This window comes from Stegodyphus dumicola, chromosome 4 (assembly GCF_044657685.1).
Source record: "Stegodyphus dumicola isolate Sdum_Otavi_A_Nest chromosome 4, ASM4465768v1".
NCBI classification, from domain to species: domain Eukaryota; kingdom Metazoa; phylum Arthropoda; class Arachnida; order Araneae; family Eresidae; genus Stegodyphus; species Stegodyphus dumicola.
Window position 1 is genome coordinate 39125634 of NC_140771.1, and position 14133 is coordinate 39139766.

The 14133-nt window shown below is 30.4% G+C and overlaps 1 protein-coding gene across 1 annotated transcript in view; it reads right to left on the minus strand.

Annotated features, from left to right (window-relative positions):
• The window catches only part of LOC118195957 (complexin-like), a 980726-nt gene that overhangs the window by 716516 nt on the left and 250077 nt on the right, over window positions 1-14133 (minus strand). The window contains exon 2 of the mRNA XM_085814740.1: window positions 2993-3055. The gene's annotated coding sequence lies outside the window, so the exon portion shown is untranslated. The remainder of the gene's footprint in view (window positions 1-2992; window positions 3056-14133) is intronic.

A 14133-nucleotide genomic window follows, 5' to 3' on the forward strand; every position in this document is an offset into this window, starting at 1 on the left:
AAAAAAAAAAAAAAAAAAAAAAAAAAACCTTTAAGTGCATCCCATTCAAGATGTGTTCCCTATGGATTATTGTGCATTTGGACTTTTAAAACAAGCTCTTTATAAGCGGCATCACAAAACATTGAATGGACTCTGGAAGATTGTGAAGCAGGAGTGAAATAAATTCAGCCTTAATGTTTTAAGAAAAGGACTATGATAGTTCAGCAAAATGGCTATTCGACGGAATAAAATATTAGAAAATAAAATTATATGGTTTGTTTATATATATATATCTCCAAAATCGTTACAAAAATGTGTGATTCTCTATATTTCCTATCGCATTATTAGATATTTTAGTACTTTACAAATTTATGCAGTGAAGAATCAAACAAGATGTAAACTCCATACGAAGGATTTCTTCTATTAAATATTTCACACATTTTTAACATGTCTCAAATCTGTCCAGTAAGGTTGTAAATGTTAAGACATCAAGGATAAAGAAAAAGGAATTACTTTAAATGCAATGCATATTAGTTTTGTTTGAAAGTATCATATCATCAGAATCACCTGAATATGATTCTTCTAACCCGGCAAGCAGTAAAAAAAGATGTAAAAACTTATATCCTAATTCAAATATTAATTTTACCCTTCAATTCTAAACTTTATTTTCTATTTAGATTGATACTGTGCTTAAATATTTTACACATTTCTAATCTAGCGTTCACAGTGGAATCAGTGTTCCTTAAACTATATCGCCATAGTAGAAACAGCATAATTATTTTAGACCAAACTGAATGCATTTCTCTGCAATTAATTAAGCTTCGTATCTGATATAAAGAAGAGAAAGTATTATGTTAAATTCAATTTCGATTGCCTCGCATTTTTAGAGATTTTCTATATATATAAAAGTGAATGTTTGTTTGCTTGTTTGTCATTTATACAAATAAACACTATAATTTCGATTTTTATGAAACTTCCCACACTCGACCTTCAAAACAAAAGGAAGGGAACCGTCTACATAAGATTTCTCAAAAGCCAGCTCATGGGGTCCGCACCTTTTAAATACACATATTTTACGAACATTATGTAACGAACATTAAAAACACAGAGATTTAAAAGCTTTGCGTGGCCACTTTGCAAAGCGTAAGATATATATTTCAAATTTAATTAGAAATGTCGGCGATATAAAAAATTTGTGTTGCTGCTGAGGAAAAAGCAATACATAATTTGTTCTCGAATTTAATAAACAAACTCTGTTATTTAAGAGAAATATGTTGTCACTCCCCAAATTAAAATATTTTAAAGTTTACTATCGTTCAGCAAAGTGTAAAATACTTACGTTTTCACGCTTTAACATGTGTGTTATTGCATCACAACAGTTTCTTTGCTCTTTGAAAGTAAATTTGTAATAGTCGTCACAAAGCACCTTCGCAATTAATGCCACCAAAACGAATAGCGATTGCTCGATCTACACCTCAAGCACGAAAGGAAAAGGCACCACGAGCTGCAGAAACAAACGAGCAACAGGAACCAAGACTGGAAAACTTTCGATCACGCACTGCTGAAGACCGTTCATCTGAAACGGACGAGCAACGGGAAGCAAAACTGGAATCCAAAAGCACTTCAATAAAAAGAATTAAAACACAAACATTTGCTTTCCTTTAAGTAGTATTTGCAACGCTAGTAGTTTATTAATAGTTGTTTCTATACTTGCGGAATACATACTTATTTAAAAATTAATTAACTTCAGAATTTGAAGTTTGCAGCATAAATGAAAGTGTCATAGAAAATTATCTTTCGCAAAATAAAATTCACATATTTAAAAACATTATTTATCGTCATAAAACACGAGCAATATCGGTTAAAATCACGTTCAATTATATCAACTATTTTTCAAGCCAATACCTAAACGTATCAAATAATTTTAATAATGTTTAGCAAATATAAACATCAGTGCATGGGAACTAAATTTTTACGGAGTGACATTTTATTCACAAGAATACAGCTTTAAATATACGTAGCGTGTAAAATGTGCTTTAATTTACAGTTTATTTTATAAGACTGAACACATGGATCAATAATAGCTGACATGAAGCTTACAACTTAAAAACTGAAACTCAGTACTTTGTTATTCTGCTGAAGTGAAACTTAAGATACAGATCAGAAAAAGTTGAAGCCTAGGTCTTCGAAGAGGCTAATATTATACCTGTATTTTCAAATTATGATCTGTATGCTAGAACACTAACCTCTGTGTAATTTAGAAATCAACTTTCTAATTTAATAGAATAATGAATGTCATATTAGCATTTCAGTTTATGCAAAACTATTATTAAAAAGAAACACATTTCGTAAACTTTCATTGTTAGATCTCTTTCCCAAACCAAACGCGATGAAAGGTGACAGATGCATACGGCAAAGAATCTAATAAATGTCTTAACAGAATTCATGAAGAGAAGATATTCTAATGTATAGTTTAAGAAACCGTTTGTAAGAATAAGCAAAGACAGAAGAACGTCATTTCGCCAATTTTAGAAATGATAGATCATAATGCCATTTTACAGAAATTTATGTATCTTACTGCAAGGTAACATGAAAGGTAAGCTGATATAGAGTATAAAACATTTCCATTTAATTGTTACACCAGCAAACGTTGTTAGTTACATTGTTACACAGTCTACCATTCAATGTTTCTATACATTTAGAAACTATTGCATGTAATAAATAATACTAAGAGAAATTATCTCCATAAAGGTTACATATTAAAAATGCAGAGGGCTGAAAACTCTTCAAAATGAAACAAATATTTGATGTATAATTGAAAATCTTTCTGTTGATAAAATGGCTGTCATTCTGTTTTTCAAATATCTTTTATAATTTAATAGTTTGAACAAAACTTAATAGGGCTAAGAGCAACAAATTAACATTTTACCTACAACATTTCATTGTAAAATTGTCACATTCACAAATTTTCTAAACGTTTCCAAATATTTTATTTAAAAAACAAGAATCCTACCTTTATTTCAGTAGCTCAGGCACAATTCGAACTACGAAGAAAGGATGAAGATAAAGCATTTACCTAAAAAAAAAAAAAAAGATATTTTTATTAACTCACACTGTTTAACGCACGTACATGAAATATTTCCCAAATTTCACGTACATGAAATATTTCACAAATATGTATAATTAAGACATGACTTTGTTATATTATATATTTCAAAATTAATGTATGAGTAAAAGAATGTGAAGATATTTGAAAACTCGTTAAATTTCTTGACATCTTAAAGTACCTATCAGATTTGTAATGAGTGTAATAATAATTTTAATTTGAATAACAAACATTCACCATTCTGTTTAACAGCGTTCAAATGTTAGTAACGGTACAACTAAATGAAAGCTTTTTTGCCAAAACTATGTGTTGAAATGTGCCAATCAAATTGGCTAACGCCACTTGGATGGGAAGAAATCCAGTCCTTCCTACGAGGTAAGGCAATTGATAAGATGAGCCGAACCCAGAATGCCGAATCCATATTTACACACTGTTTAAATATCCATAATTTTGGAGTGAAGTTGAGATGGAAAAATGGAGTTACAATTAGCAAAAGTTAAAAAAAAAGCAATTAACAGTTAGCAGTGCTTAAACGTGTTTAGCTGAACGCAAACTTCTCACGATCTGACCCACCCGTAACATCCAGTGCACTACTACCTAAATGCTTAGAACTGCTGGATAGTAAAAGCAATGGGGCGATCCCAGCCAAGCAACCTGGCTGCATGATTGGTTTTCGCGATTTTTGATATGTGAAATGTAAACAAAGGCAGTTTCCTTCAGAAAGGCCTTCATGAACGCATCCCTTACCTTAGGCAAATAGCTTTCTGTCGTTTTGCTGTATTTAAATAGCTTACCTAACCTTACAAGGATTTATCAGATACAGAAAAAAAAAAGAAAAGAGAGGAAAGGCTGAAATTATTTTGAACTGCAGTCTTCCGCGACACATAAATGCATTTAGCATTATACATTTCAATTTTCAGAAATAAAAAGGTAATTATGAAGCGGAAAAAAAATGTTTATTTAACAGATGCAACACTGTGAGTACTTTTCATATAGGAGCAAAAAGTTACATAGGTAAACAAACACTGCGTGAAAAAAATATGAGCTTTTAAATGGGTGAATATCTTACCATATTCGTTCTTTATTTCAATCTATTTCAAATAATAGTAAGAAGACTCAAAGTTAAAAACGACAAGAATTTCAGTTCAAAAATATTTAAAATTGTCTCTAACTTATAAATTTCTTTTAAAAATTCACAACACTTTTACATATCTCTCAGCTGTTTAAAATTGGAGCCCATAGGTAAAAATGTGATTTTAATCTACTTAAAATATTTTTTTAAACATATGACCATTAGTTTAAAAACAGCTTTTGTTATAATATTTAGCTATATATGACATTTTCAAAACATATTCTGTTACTGATAGATACACTCATCGTGGCTCTTTTAAGTTAAGTGTAAATTATTTTAATTATATAGCAACTCGGTACATAATTTTCAAAATGTCTGGCAGCGAATAATTTATTGTAGATTATTTTTTGCTCTCTCTTGGCACAAAAACACAATTATTCTGTCACGATTAACTTCTAAAATATGAAATTTTATTGCTACCATTAATCAACATTAAATTCGTTAATGAGTATCTGTATCATTAATCTGTATTTATGGATATTCGTAATCATTTCCCGGTGAAGTAATTTTTTATGATTCTCATCATTCATGTTCACATTTTAACAGCTTTTTTAAATTAATGATCTTTATTATTGCGTCCGCTTATTTAAACGTACTGATTTTCCTCTTAGTTTACTGCTGTATTACGAATAAAATAATCAGTTATCAGTTTAAATGATTCTGCTTCTTAAATTTTCACTAGCAAAATTGTCAGATAAACTAGTAAAATATTGCACCTTATACTATGAATTTAACTAACTCTCATGCATATTTAGGAAATTTTCCCTGCATTTTAAATATTCTCAAGGCCATTCAGAAACTTTTGCATTAAAACGTTGATAGAGTAATAGACCTTAATAATTTAATAAGTATAAAATAAATATTTTGTTGTATAAAAACATAAATCCAGATCAGTACTAATAAATTATTGACATGTAATCGAAATATTAATATTTTTACTTTTATGAATATTAATATTTTATCTAAATTTGTTTCTGTTAAAATTTAGTTTAAAAATTCATACTGCTTTTGCATGACAAATAATTAAAATTTAAAGGAATTATTTTTCAATTTATTTAAATTTATTATTTAATTATTTATCGTAAATTATTTTTCATACATTTTGAAACATTTGTATAAAATTCAAGGAATTATTTAAGTAACTATACATTTCAATTCAGTCACATATTTATAAATTTGTATTTGCATGTCTGATATTGTGAACACATATTTAGAAAAGTGCAAAGTTCAAAATTTTAAAGGAAACTTGTAGAGAACATTCACAAGACCGAGTCAATGATATTTCGACAAATGGAGTCTGATTGTCTAATATTTCTATTTCCTTTACATGCAGCCTCTCAAAAAAAACTTCTGGATCGTCAAATTTCAAGTGACTCCATATGTAAATACAACGTAATCACAATCATCTTGCTTGAGATTTAATTCCGGATTTTAATGACATGGGAATCCGTTTTCACCATATAACGTCCTACACATACCATCTAGAGTGGCGAACAATAATAAAATTATTGTGCCATTAAAAACTAATTATTCTTAATTACTTTACTAGTACTATTATACTACTTGTTACATATTTATACTAATTATACTTAACTATACTTAATTATAAAACAAATTGTGTACAATAATATTTGAAGAACTATTTTAAAATTAGGAGTATAATGAGCAGGTATTTATCATAAAATCAGCAACATGAACAAAAACACAGACAAAAGAATTATTTGTCCCTTTAGGAGACAAATCCTTTCTTCGCAAATTTATATATTAATTTATATGGTACTAGAAATATTCTTGAAAGTTTAGTAATAATAATATAATAGCGATGGTTAATATTAGTTAAATATTTATGCAGAATTCTAAAGCAAATACGCCTCATCCTTGTAAAACAATGCATCCATTTGTTCTATTCCGAAAGTAATATATATATATAATCAAAAAATTCAAACGAACTGGAAGTAAATATATATAAACTCATTTACGTTTCTTTTTAAACCGCAGCTATACCAAATTAATTAATAAAGAATGTTGTTTAATAATTCGTCACAGATGTCAGCAACCACAAAGTTCAGAAAACAAGATTTACATAGAAAGGAGGGGTTAGAAATACCTGAGTCAAATATGTTTATTTGCTTAGTAATGAATTCGCACTTGTAACTGGTAAAAGTACTAGTTAGTGTTTATCTTTTATGTTGTGAGAGTATGCAGTAGAAATGCATTTGAACAACCTTTTGTACAATGTTATTATCATATAAAAGGCAACTATTACATCTTAGATAAATGAATGGATGTAAATCAGCTTATTCATTTACTTTAATTACCTTGCTTCAATATAAAATAAATATTTCATATACTGGATCAGCAAACAAGCCAATTTAGTAACCTGACTGAATAAAAGACGGAAACCTTCATGAAATATATATTGCGAAGAATAAAAAGATAACTCCTTTCATTAATTTAAATTTTAGATATTTCAAACACTCTCAATTAAAATATTTTCTAATAACTTGCCCTCATTTACGAGTATTCATTCATTCTCCTAAATATGATATTAAAATTAGCAAGTGAAAAAAACTAAACCATTGCATCAGTTCGCGCAAAATTGCTATTTAAGCTGAAATTCTTCCGGACAAATTAAATTAAGTAAGTGAATTAATATATCTTTGACAGTTTTTCGCATAATATATCCTTTTGAAAGTTATAGCTGCTTTATTTGCTCAGTATAGCATTCAGATTTCATAAGCGATTAAAACTGTTTACCTAATAACCTTCCAGCACACGCGTTTGGCAATTTTGCATGAGCATGCGCGTGTCGTATTTTTTACGACATCCGTTATTTTACCGTTTTTGGCACGAAAAACGACAGAAATGAATGAATATTGATAATAAATTTGTTAAAAAATAAAATATTAATTTATTATTGCAAAATACAAATGATATTACATTCAAATATAAGTAAATTATTTTTAAATTCTTATGTTAGGTAGATGGAATTGCAATAATGTATTTCATTATAGAAAATTTTAAATTTATTCTTTAATAATTATATTTTAAAATTGAAACTAATTTTAATATTCATCAAATACAAGTATAGACAATAAAAAACGGAAACACCTTGGCAGGAAAAAAAGTAAGTTTAGCATTACTTACTTCTGCAAGGAAATTTACTTCTTACTGGTTAAGAAACGCACTTTAAACTAACTTTAATGTTTTTATTTATTTTTAGAAAAATAGAAATAAAAGAAAATAAGGAATGGAAATCGCTATTGTTCTCCCATCCAAAGGTTTCTTTGTTTTCCTTTTGTTCAACAGATAATGTTTGAAGAATCCGAGCAAAATCAGCTGGTTGCACATATTTTTTTGCCATGAAAACCGATATAAAATTTACAGAGCCAAATGTATTCAAATTAAATTAATACACGGCAATTAATAACACAAAATTACGCAATATTTGCAGAAAAAAGTATTTTCCGAATTTTAAAACACGACCACACGCGTGTCGTAAATTTTATGAAAAAGCTGCCACGTAGCACAAACGCCCAGTTAAAAAAAAAACTCAAATGATTTCCTGTTGGCACATTCCATGATGTGGGGAAGGGTAGAAACGAGGAATAGAAATGACCTTCAGACGTCTCAGCTTCGATATGCGAAAAATGTGTATTAAAAACTGAATTTGTCGTAAATTTTGCACATACGCGCGTGCTGGAAGGTTAAATTTCATCATCAAGCTAAGAGAGATAAACAAACCCTTACATTAATATTATCTACTTGAGAATACTGAAACCGCAAATGTTTTTGTTGTCTTCTCCGACTCCAGAGATGCCTTAGAGGCAATATATAAAGGTCAATCAATACATGTCCAAGATATCTAGCATCAACTAAGGAAAACTGGCAATCTAAATAAGATCTGCGTTGTACAATGGATGCCTGTTCACGCTAACATTCCTGGATACGAAATCGCAGAGAGGCAAGAGATCTCAACGATGGTAATAATAATCAAATTTTTCTGGCAGATGAAAATGCCATCGCAAGATATCGACTGAGAGGAAATACCATCAACTAACAGATTTGTGAAATTAATACTAATCGAGACATCACAAAAACTAAAACTATCGACTGAGACTCAAAACTTTCGGGGTATGAAGATAGAGAGAGATGACGCAAGATCTTATTGTTTATAGCAAAATTTTTTACTGTTCCGCTATAATGAGGTCCATGATTCTGCTTGCACAATATCCTTTTGATCCTGAACGGCTCTATTATGAGAGTATCACTGAGATAGCTGGCTGCATCTTGCCTACACGTGAGCCTTTGTGATCCATTGTTGATTTCTTATGGGCACGAAACAACCACTGCTACCACGGACATTTAGAGACCAAAGATTGAAACGTTTTTGTTACAACCCATCATTTAAGTAAGTCTCTCACGTATCACTTAAATTATATCAAAATATTTAAGTTACTCATCCGACTAACTTAGGCGCTTTATTTTATCGCTAATTGAAAAGAAACTTCCATTTGAGTCATTCTTAGCTGCAACTATCAGTTAATGAAGAAAATTTAAAGAGAAATCTATTCCTCCAAACATCTGCCGAAATGACTGTTGGTAGAACTTTCATGATCGATCGGAAAATGCGAACGCATTAAATTATGCTATACAGAGACAAAAAGTATTCTAGAATATTTGTTTTTTCGTCACTTGATGACCGCACTTGAAAAATAAAATGAATTTATCCGTTATAAAATATATTAACACTTCATTTGAATACGAAAGCATTTCCAAAAGGAACGAAGGAAATGATTGTGATAGTTTAGATGGGGAATTAGAAACTGATGCTTCAGATCATGTCGGAGTGATTGATCTGGCTGAAACTAATGAAGGTAACTGCTCCCACTAAAACTGTTCCTTTTCGCCAGACCCAAATCCACGTATGGTTATTGGATATAATGTTTTCCTATAATTATAAAACTGAATTATGATCTAATTAAGTTTTATAAAGTTTAAATGAATATTTGAAATAATAAGTAAATATATTTAAGAACAATTCATTTAAAAATTATACAATTTTATAGAACATATAAACACTTATATAAAACGCAGTGCTTATATTTTTTAATTATAAACAGGGATCTAAATAAAAACTATATTTCTATTTATAGATAACAAATTCAAAGTGCTATATAGTTCGCATCTCCTAAGAGAGAATTACTTGGATGACAGCCAAGTAGGCTACAACTCTGCCAACATGTGTTTCTCGGTGAGAAATGTGGGTACTATACAGTCTGTGCTTGAATTTTTCATTATCCAAATGCTTTTGAACACATTCTAAAATGATAAAATAAAAGGAAGGGGAAATGACTGAAAAATATTAAGAGAGAAGAAATTCTACGCTTTGAGCGGCTTTATTATTTGGTTGCAATTAAACCCAAAATGGGAGGCTGAAAGGAATTAAAAAATCAAAAAATATCTTCTGCAGAAGTGGCAGCCGATTCAAGAGACACTTGAATCAAATATAAGCAAGAGAGATAAAAGCATAGAAGATTCTGCTTCTTCATTAAACCGAAAATATTATGATACGTGCTCTAAATGTTCAGTTTTTGTACGAAGGAAACTGTAGTGTTATTTGTATAAATTTTGCATAACGCATATTATTACAAACTTTCAGTCATTTGTATGCCTAATTCTTGCACATTCAAGGGAATGGTAAATTCATAAAATATATACCTTATGTTGATACATATAATAAGTTCAATGCTTAGAATAATAGTATTAATAGCAAAACAGTAAGAACTTTAATGTGGTCAAATGAGACTCAAGTGGTACTCAATGAAAGAAAAAGTTCGTACTAGAAGGGTTAACAAGTTCCCTTGTTACTTTACCTGGAAATCATTAAATGTAATGAATGGTACATCACATAAGTTAATGTGCAGGAACAAAAATGTACATTACTTACCAAAAAACGTATTAAAGTATATATATATGACAATTCTAAACAAAGTCGCTATTATAAGAGAAGAAAAATGTTAAAAACATATTGGCAGCGGATTTTGTTTCTATATCAAGTTCTACACATTTTGATAGTTCTTTCGACGAGATATCATTTCCGGTTCTCTGCTCTAAAGCTCGCAGATGACAACAATATCTTCCTCTGAGGACAAGAAGGATTTTCTCCAACAATTCCAAACTCACATTAACTGCGACTGTGACTTCAATCCTGCCTTCGCTTCGAATCCCACTTCTATTGCAGTTTTCCGCATCGCTAGTTTTGATCACCGTTGTTGTTGATCGTGGTCATTTCGAACGCCATTGAAGGAAGTAGATCACTGAGATTGCACGTAATCGGCGAACGGATGCTCAATAAGTTACCAGAATAAAATAGAAAGAACACGTATGGCAAAAGAGAAAAATATAAAAACAAAACTTTTATATATGTGAAATAGAAGGTATTGTTGAAGCAGAAACCTTTATTTGGAACTTTTCGAGACTCAATGAGACTTTCGAGACTCAACGAGATCTTAGGGATAGTTTAGAAATGTACTAAGGTTAAAAGTACTTGTAAGGATTACCTTTTAAGAGCAAATAAAAGCAGTGCCTCATACAGTTTACCCTTTAAAAACAAAATATACAGTATTTTGAAACTATTTCTTTTTTTGGCTTATTAATTAATGCTTTTTAAGTACATTAAAATCATGTGTAAAGTTATTATTATGATTTGTAAAGCTTAATAAACAACAGAAAGAGGTGAAAAAAGTTTGCTAAACTAAAATCTACGTTTAGTACCTCATCTGTCTATAGATAATCAGTTCAGCTTAATTATTATGTCATTACTCATCAGTAAGGTTAATATCTGTTTATCTTAGTGTAAATATTATTCTAAGAGAACATTTACTGATGAAATCAACTTGAAATAATATGAATTTCTATTTGTCTTAGTTAATTTATTTCTCTTTTGGGGAATAACAGTTTCATTCCACAAGTATTCAATAACTATTAAATTACAACTATCTATATGTTTAAATTCTATCGTTGACGCGGTTAATGTAAAGATACTTAATATTCAAAGCAAAGGAAACACTTACCAACTGACAGAAATATTGTTCACGTCGTTTACAAAAAGAAAATTTTCTTCACCAAAGGATAGAGCAGCTAATCCTCTCTCTACTAAGCATAGATTCTTAATCATATTTAAATATTCTCTCGTTTATATATTCAGTTGGAAGAGATAGAACCGTTGGAGTAAAAGCCAGATTATCTCATCAGTAAAACGAGTTACTTCAAATAAAATTTAACAACATTCACGATCAGCAATTTGATTGAAATCTACAGAAAGGTCGTATCACAGATTTGAAACATTTCGGAAGAACAACTGTAGAAAAGTTTTCTATTTTGTCACACAATATGAAACAGCCAATCAGAGCGGATCATTTTGGTTACTGATACGTAGTAAAGGAAACTAGTAGTTCTCCAATATAAATGACTGTTGATGACGAGGGATTCAATGGCTATAGCTAATTGCTTGTATAAAATGAACAACTCACAATTTTTTCTGGAAGAAAGGGAAAAAAAATCATGCATCTTTCCAGGTAAATCAGGTAAAAAAACTGTTCGAAAGAATTTTTCGTCTGAAATAAATGGATGTGGGACAAAAGCCGGACGGATCTACATCCAAGCAATAGATTAAGATCTGATTTTCAACAGCTTCATACTTTTAATTATACTAGCAACTCTTACAATTTTATGTCTTTAAATTACTGCTTTCATAGCGTTAGAAGTATCACTGAGTTTCCCTCTGCACGATTGCCTCAATTTTTCGTGGATGCATTATACACGTATATAGCGTCAAGAGGCTCAAATGTGTGTTAACTCCGAAATTCTTAAATATAGCAAAAAATGATAACTGCATTTCATATGAAAAATGTTACTATCCAATAAAATATCTTTTAATCAAATTAACTAGACTGTAAACTAAATTAATGAAAATAAAATACACAGCACATACATTAATTATTTTTTAATTATTTATGCAACCCAGCTTTATTGCATGTTATTTTAATTGCATCGGTATAATATGCTTTACTTAGCATTTTATGAAACTTCATTTTTATGGAATTGTCGTTCAAAATATGTATGTTCTTGTTCGTTGGATTAAATATGCATCATAATTCTTCAATCGTAATTAAACAAAATTTTAACAAAATTAGTAAATTTTTACTTCTGTAAAATCATCAGGCTTTTGGAAGCAGGAGACGTGAGAAATGTGCTTCCAGTAACACCAAGAATGCATGCGGAAAGAAGGAAAAAAAAACTTTATATACTCCCTCTTTTAATGGGAGACTGATGATTAGGGGATCCAATCACTAAATCTTGGTAGTGACGACTCATCGTCCAACACCTTATAGTTCCGGTGTTATTTTTAAAGTTATTACTTTATTTTGAATCAGGACACGGGAAAAAATGTGCAGTGCCCTCTCCGGTATTCGAACCATGGACCTCTCGAATACGTGTCGCGTATGCTGCCAGTTACACCACGAAGGTACGCAAAAAAAAGGGATAAAATACCTTATACATCTGACCATGAACTTTCCGCCAGTATGAGAAACAGCGCTCCAGCTACTGGTTATAGGGAAGTGTTTTCTCAGTACGTTACACTTATTTAAACCAGATTCTAAATTTTAACAAGTAACTATATTTGATATCTGCGAATATAAAGGAGATGATTTAAGTTACAAAGTAAGTTTTCAGTATTATTAAATTATTTAGAACTTTCTTTTATCGGGAAGTTAATCAGCTCAAGGAAAGTACACGTACTGTTTAACATTTACATTTTATATTTTGACTCTTTTAGAATTAAATAACAATTAAACTTAAAACTTAGTTTTCAGGAAATTGCGTTCTACTTTTCGAGTAATTGTAAATGTCAATCAATTCAGAAATCGGGCTATCTCTTTAGATCATTCTCAAGTATTCAATGACGTTTATAAATTTAAGTTCTTTGTGGCATATGTTTCATACTATCTCTTAAAATTATCTATAAAAATTGCTGCAAGAGAAGCGTTATTACAAACGCTACTGCATAAAAAATATATGTACTAACAGATAAATAATGTACTCACAGAAAAAGTCAAGAGTTATACTTTGGGATCTAATTTTTTGGCTATCATGTATTGTAATTAAATCTACTGAGGCGTTAATCTTTGCTACTTTTTGCAAGGATTTGAAGATAAACACAAAAGAGGAAGGATGTAAAAGAACCTTTTATTGAATACAATATTTTACAGCCAGCACGGACCAGTCCGTTATCGTTCTATTTTGAATTTTCTGTTTCTGAACTTATAGTTTCTATCGTGACGAAGAATAGTCTCAGAATGTCCCCTTTAAGTGGAAAAATCTCAGACCAAACGAAGAATATGGTGTGTATCCTGATTGTCAAATCTCCTGAGGTCTACGTAGGGAAAGTTCTCGGGGATTTCTTGTCCTGCGCGTTGGGATAATATAATTTCGTCCAGATGCTGATTGTCAAGTATTCTTAAAGACTTAATCATTTCCAGAACATTCTGCATGTTCCAGAATCCTTCCTTTTCAGATATTCCGAGGATGTTTGCTCTCCAGCGATTTAGATTTTTAGAATTTGCTTGAACGTCTTAGCTAAATACTGAAATACGGCATTAAACAGTAGGGCGAAAGTGTTAGGTCTATATTCCAAGATATCGTAAAGCTGTAATAAATTGAAATTTAAATCCTCACAGCGTCTCGTTTACTAGACTTAGCGAGGATGCCCTGAGGATATACAGGGATGCGATCTTAAATACTCAGAAAGATATGTAAAAGGGATATTCGGGAAGCCGCGAGGAAGTAAAAATTTAAATCCTCACAACATTCCATACAGTCTTAACAGGACATATTGAGATGTATAATACTA